Raw genomic sequence first — 7,543 nt, 5'->3', positions numbered from 1 at the left:
AGGAGGGAAGGCTGGGGTGAAAGGCTGGCCGTTCGGGGTGTCTCTGCATCCCCTCCAGGAATCGGACTATTCGGCGGGGGCCCGGGGGACTGGGTTGCAACCGGCCCGACGCCCCCGCAGCCGGCAACAGGCGTCCCGGAGGCTGCGGCGGGCGCAGGACTGGCAGCGCTCAGACGGGGCCGGGGTGGGGTGGGGGGTGGGGTGGGAGGAGCGCAAGATTTGGCCCCGCTCCTGCTTGCGCTCCACGCTCCGAGGGCGCCGCGGTGCCTTCCCGAGCGGACGGGGCGAGCCGCGGCGCCGTCGGGCAGAGAGAAGCCAGCAGCGAGCCGGCTGGAGAGCGCCCCAGGGCTGCGCGCCTCTGGATGCCCCTCTCCGGCCGGCCCTGCTCGGGGGTGGCGGTGGGACCCTGCCCCGCTTTCCCCGGGGTCAAGGGGAAGGAAAGGCGCTGGAGGAGCAAGCTTTCTGGGGCGCAGCGCGCTCCTCCACTGCCTTTTCATCCTGCAAAGCGACCCCCGAGCCCATCTTCCCCACCCCCCGTCAGTTGCACTCCCAAACGCGGCTCGCAGGTCCCCCGCCTGCCCTCCGCGCGCCTCTTCCGCCTTCCCGAGAGCCGCTGCAGAGCGGGGCGGGCGCAGACGCCGCAAACCGCAGCCCGGCGGTCGTAAGAACGAGCCAGCGGCGCGCAGCCACTTTGCGTGCAGAGGCTTCGCTACGCGGCAGCGCCGCGGCTGGCCGTCAGCAGCATCGCACGGGAGGGGTGGGGGAGCCTTGGGAGCCGAGTCGGTTGGCGACGGGAGGGGGGGTCTCCCTTGAGCAGCCTCGCACCCCCCAAAAGGGAGGGGCGCCTTCCCTCTCTTTTGCGCCCGACCAGCCGGTTTTTCTAAAGCCAGGATTTTTGAGATGGAAGCGCTCAGTCCTTCTTTATCAAAATTGCAATTCACTAGTTGGGGTTTTGGGGTACACACACACACAAACACACACACACACACACAAGCACACACTTAAAAAAAAAAAGACTTTGCAACCCGCTTTGCGCAGCCTGAAATGCCAGAAATTCAGTCTACCGTTTTTTGGGGGGAAAAATGCACATTTTAACCAGGCGGTTTAAGAATTAGCCACATAACTTCACCGTGGTTTTTCTTCTTCTTTTCCTCTCCCCCAAAGAGTGGTTTCAACAACCATCTTTGGAGTAGTCACATTCCAGAGCATTCACAGTGTTCCCCTTGTAGCCCTGGCGCAACGGCATTGGGTGTGTGTATGTGTGTGTGTTTGTGGATTTTATGTATATGAGTTTACACCGGATTTGGTTTAACATGCATGCCCTTAAACTCATTCTACTTCATTGCTCTGTGAATTTGGGAATCTCTCACTCTCTTTTCCCTTTCTCTGCCTGCTTTTTTCCCTTTTGTAAAAAAATCTTTTGAAGGCAAGCAGTCCCAAAAGGCATGGGAGAGAAGGACTCGGACCCCAGACCCCAAAACCCACCAGTGATTCAATTCTGACTTACCTGACATTCTTCAGGAACAGAGAATGGAGCAGTTGGCTTTCCACCCCCAACAGTCTTGTGTGGACCAAATCAAGGACACTCAGCTGGGCTCCCTAAAGCTGGAGGAAAACATGCAAGAAAACAGGAATTTTTGGATTAAAAAAGAATTCTAAAGCCTTGGTGCAGCTCTTGACTGGGAGACAAACAATATTAATCTTTTATACCTACAGATATAAGTTTGAATTTTTCTCCCCACAAGCCAAGTATTTAAAACCTCTAGAATCCATTGATTTGACAATCAAGGATTGCGCGATAGTTTCAATTTGAATATTCAAAGGCTTCAGAAAATGGACTCTCTTGGAGGAAAACCCAGCATAGCCCCATCTAGGACAGGGTCTGGGGGAACAAGATCCACCGGCCCCATCTTCCTGGGACCCCCCTTTGGGGCTCCTGTCCAGCTTTTTAGCTCCCTGGCCCCAAACGAGGGAGGTGACCCCAAAGAGAACCCACAGTTTTGCAGATGCCAAATTCTAGGCCATCCCTGCCACTTCCCTGCCCCCCGTCACCTGAGGGTGCTTCCCTGCATAATTTTGGGGAGACCTCGGGATCGGGGTGCATGGGGGGGCTGCCTGATGCATTTGTGGACAAAGAGGGCCTAAAAAAGGGGTGTGGCGTGGTCAGGAAGATAGCACTGAGTCCTGCAAGCAATGACTGTGGGTGAATGGGGGGCCTCGTTCCGTGAGTTTTGGGGTCTTTGATGTGTCCCCCAGTTTCTGACTTACTCCCCCCTTTCTTTTCCATAATGTGGGCATGATTTTAAGCTTCTCCTTTGCAAGAGCTACTCCGATTTGCATTGTGGGAAGCTTCGTGTCTTCAGAAAGTTGGTTATTTCCACCTGCCCACCCCCCCCCCCTGCTCTGGCCTTGCAATCACAGGCAAGGCAGGCTGAGGTTGATTTGAACTCCAGAGGAAATTTCTAAATTTTGAATCTGGATTCTTTCACGCCTTTTCCTCCTATCCCTCCTTAGAAGGAACCTGGGGACAGCTGAGTCAACGAAAAAGCTAGCCTGCGTTGTTAATGATCTACTATGAATATAATTTGGCCATTGTTCCTGATTCAATTTTTTGTTTTGTTGAAAAATAAGGCTTTGACAAATATTCCCGGTTGGAGATAAAGAGACGGTGCATTGCTGAATTTACGACGTGATTCCTTTTTGGCCGGACTTTATTCTCCCTGAGCATCTTTTCCACTTTGAAATATTCTGTTCTCCTTCTATTTTTTTTTAAAAACTGTGCATAATCTGAAAAGGGTTATGTGACACAGGAGAAGTGTGAGAAAGTAACCGGAAGGATTTTACCAAGGGAGAAGGTGGCTTGGGGGCTTTGCCACCCCTTAAAATTCAGAGGCGGTCAGCAAGACGTTTGAAACTCGGCGGGGAAGATAGGTGCTAAAACATGACCTGAGGGATTTATAAATAGCTGGGGGTGCTTGCCCAAGGATCTGGGCCTCATCTCTACAATAGGAACTTTCTAATCTAAAATGATATAGAATCTAAAATCTAAAAGGATTTCTAAAACTGCCTCGTAGTATGGAATCCTGACCTGTAATAATTGGCTGTGAACGTTTAAGGGAGCCCTGCAAACTTTAACCCTGAGTTCTGGTAGTAGTATTAGAAAGATTAATTGATTGATTAAGTAATCAATAAAATTTATATATCTGCCCTTCCCATCAAAGGCAACTCTGGGTGGCGAGCAAGAATCAGTAAGAACAATAAATAAAAACCAGAAATGTACAGTACAAAAGAAACCCTTTATTAATAAATATCCTACGAGCAAAAATGGATGCACTCTGCATATTCTCAGGAGCCTTAACTTAAACCTGAGTCCTGTCACCCCTGCAGGTTGTGGGATGATTGTATTGGTAGTGTGGGTGGGAGTGTATACGTTGTTTTTTGTTTTAAAAATGGTCTTGAATTCTGAAAATTTGTTTTCAGAGAATGAGATCTGTCTTGGTCTTTTCAGAAAAAGCAGCGGTGATTGAAAATGGGGGCATTTTTTTGCCTCTTTAAGCAGTATATGTGAAGCTCTTGGTTCTCAAAACACGTGAAGGTATCTAATAGGGGGAACTGCTGTTTAAACTGCAAAATCAAAACTAAATGGATTGATGGATGTTCAAATAAGAAAATATTCCTTTTTTTAAAAAATGGCTGGCAGAGGGAGATGGACAATTCTATTCCAAACAGAAGAGGTCAATTTTTATTCGAAGAGGAAGCAGAGAAGACAAAGGCTGTTGGAATTAAATGCTATTTTTCATTTATGGGGAAAGTTGATCTAACCAGTTTAGAACAGGCAAGTGCTATTTTGTTTTGGTCTCCAGTTTCAGAAATGAGGTGGAAACTCCTGGGAGATTATGCAAAAATTGGAATTTCTCCTCTTCACAGATCTATTGGGCTACAGTTCTCATCACCCCAAACAACAATGCTAGCTGGGGATAATGGAAATTGTAGTCTAACAAATCTAGAGGGCACTGAGTAGGAAGAGACTGGACATTTATTGCTGCTCTTGTGATATAATTTTTGACAGGGCATTCAACCTTGACCACTTGAAGATCTGTGGACTTAACTCCCAGAATTCCCCAGCCAGCATGGCTCACTGGAAAATTCTGGGAGCTGAAGTCCACAAGTCTTAAAGTTGTCAAGAACGCAGACCCCTGCCTTATACCATTTCAGGCAAGTGGTTGTCCCATCTCTTCTTAAAAACATGCAGTGATGGAGAAGGAAGGAAGGAAGGAAGGAAGGAAGGAAGGAAGGAAGGAAGGAAGGAAGGAAGGAAGGAACTTTTGGAGGCAAATCATTCTTAAAGTTGTCAAGGTTGGGAAACCCTGTTTTAGAAGGATGCCACTCAGTGCAAGACTAGGGGTTCTACTCTACAACCAGCAGAAAGACAAATGCACCAGCAAAGCTTGCAATGGTCTTTCGTCTTCCACACAGGTCGCCTGCTAATGCCTTGGCTTCAAGCCTGTGTGGCTGTGTGTTTGCGTGTCCTGCCGGCAGTTGCTGGCAGCCAAAAACTGGGGCAGTGCCCAAACAGCAGATTGCAGGCAGAGAAGGACTCTTATCGAGGGAGAGAATCTGCTCCGGACAAGCCCAGGCTACTCTGGCTCTCCTCCACCTGCCCGCCTTCCTGAATCCACTTGTCTTGGGGGCAAAGTCCAGGATGGCTGGAATGCCTTTTTTCTGCGGTGATTTTCCTGGCCAGACTTTGCTTGACAAAGGCCTCCAAAGAGATGTCGCAACAACCTGAAGAGCTGGTGTGTGTCTCTGTGTGTGTCAATCGTATCTCCAGCAGGCTGAGGTTGTTCTCCCTCCTAGCAAGTTGGAACAGGACTTTGCGAAGAAGAAAGAAGACAAGGAAGCCCTCCAGGCAGGGAAGGAATGCTTAAGAAGGCAGGGCAGAGGTTGAAACTTTGGACCTGGAGTCCAGCTGGACTTGGTTGTCCTCCCTGTTTCTGGCTGTCCGTGGTTGGCTCAATATCTGATGAATCTGGTCATAAAAGGAGATCATAAGAACATTGCTGGATTTGCTTGTCAGAAACAAAGCTTAGAAATTAGCTTTTTAGACTGCATCAGCCTTCCTTCCTTCCTTTCTTCCTTCCTTCTGTCCCTTCCCCATCTCTTTGTCTCCTTCCTTCCTTCCTTCTTCCCTCCCTCCCTCCACTGTCTCCATTTTCCTTCCTTCCTTCCTTCCTTCCTTCCTTCCTTCCTTCCTTCCTTCCTTCCTTCCTTCCTTCCTTCCTTCCTTCCTTCCTTCCTTCCTGTCTTTCTGTCTTGGTTGCAATAAAGCTTACAAAGTCTGGAATACATCAAGGGTGTGTATTTCGCATTTTTATTGGCTCATGACCAAACATTCTATTTCTGCACTTCCGTATATTAATACATTAAACAAGGGAGTGTTCCAAACAATATAGTGAAAAGTCAGCCAGTCCACAATGGATCCTCAGCCCCTTCTTTCATCCTGGAAAATGGGGCACCTGGAGTCTGCATTTTTCTACCGAAGGAGCTGGTCTGGAGGACTGTTGTAATCCTGAGACAAGCTATCTTCTCCATGCGCTGATTCAGCTGCTTCAGAATGACTTTGGTTCCTCAGATGCACCACAGCCTTAGATGAAATTGACTATGTTGACCCATAGAAACATTTTCACCAGCTCTGCACAATGACTGAAAGTGTGCAAGTAAGCAGCTGGGAGAGCAAACAACTCTTTTCAGAAATGCTCCTCAGAGGACTTCATGAAGGTGTTCCAAAGTCAAGATCTGGGATGAAGGATCTCTACCAGGTATCCTTGCAGTTCTGTGCACTATAAGTCCTGCATAGGTCCTGTTTGTTTGGCTGGGGGGGGGGTCTCTGTTCAAGGCCCTACAGAGTCTTTGCAGACCATTCTGGAAGGGGGCACCACCCCATTCAAGGGGGGCATCGGGCAATGTCTGCAGAGGAGGCCCCCTGCGGTTCAACTGGAGACAGTCCCTTGCAAGGAATCCAGGATCTTTTAGCAAAGACCACCATCTGCCGGCCAGAGCTGAGAATGCAACGTTCCTCCTGGAGACCAACCTAGCTAAGAAGTTAGGAACTATCATATGATGTTTTAGCCCATTCCCAAATCACCTTTGATTCCAGGGCATCCCATAACTTGATTCCCTTTTGCGACATTGAACATCTGGACAGGAAGTGGAGAAACCAGTCTTGTGGACAGTAACTACACTGGACCTTCTACTGCTTGGATTCATCTTGGCTTCCCTGCAGATGTTTAGGTGCCATAACATCTTTCCTAGACACTAAAGCAATAATGGGTCTACTCTTTCGGGAGGGAAAGTACCAGGCCAGCATGGACCACATGGAAGGGAAACTGAATGAATGAGTCCGAAGGAGTCTTTTGCCCTCAACCTGGTGGTGGCCCTTAGATCAAACCCCGATGGATTCAGCAATTAACCATTATTTCAAGGCTGAAGGAAGGATTGCTTTCAAGCCAACTTTGGGTATTAGGAAACCTTCCAGAAGCAATGGACCAGTTTTTGTTTGCATTAGCTGGGAATTGTAAGAGTTAATATCCCTCACATTTATAGGGCATCAGGATAAGGAAAAAAGCATTTGAGCAGATTATAGCTTTGTGCTAGTTTGATTTAAAAAAACTTTTAGTTAAGGGAAATAGGGGGAAAGTGCTCTCTTTACAGTACTGTGGGGAGAAATTTAATCAGAGCACAGTCAGTTCTTCCCTTCGTGTTCCTAGGCTAGCATCTTTACAAGGGGATAAGATTTCAGGTTCAACCATGGTACTAACCATGGTTTGGTAAGGAAAGTACATATAACACAGTAAGCAAAACCAAAACACAATGTGGCAAGGATCCAGGTTCCACTGTGTCTTTGAGAAACAATTTACTGAAGATGGCTGCCTTTTCAGCATATATTAGGGTGTGTTTGGCCAGAATGGAATCATAGAATCATAGAGTTGGAAGGGACCTAGGAGGTCTTCTAGTCCAACCCTAGAGCAGGAGATCCTATACATTCCAGACAAATGGCTGTCCAGTCTCTTCTTGAAAGCCTCCAGTGTTGGAGCACCCACAACTTCTAAAGGCAAGCCATTCCACTGATTGAGTGTCCTCACTGTCAGGAAATTTCTCCTTAGTTCGAGGTTGCTTCTCTCCTCGATGAGTTTCCATCCATTGTTTCTTGTCTTATCATGTGTCAATAAACGGGATTAAGATTTGGGCTGGGAACCAGAGTGGCATAAATTCATAATTGCCTAAGAGCCAGTCTAGAGAGAGTCATGTGTTCACTCTTAGGAAAGAGTTGAGATTCAGTGAGTACAAGGAGGAAATGGTTCATGTTTTGCCAGGAGGGAACAGATGACGCTGCTGGGTGTGATGCATTGCAGAAGGCAACTTGCATGTGGAATGTTTGTATGGGCAGCTCCATCTTGTGGTCACACCACACTTTCTGTCTGTATCTATTGCTCTGCTTGTGTTGTGGAGATGCCCTTCATCCCCTACTTTTGGAAAACGCCTT

This window comes from Vipera ursinii (assembly GCF_947247035.1).
Source record: "Vipera ursinii genome assembly, chromosome: 8".
Lineage (NCBI taxonomy): Eukaryota > Metazoa > Chordata > Lepidosauria > Squamata > Viperidae > Vipera > Vipera ursinii.
This window is presented reverse-complemented; position numbering follows the sequence as displayed.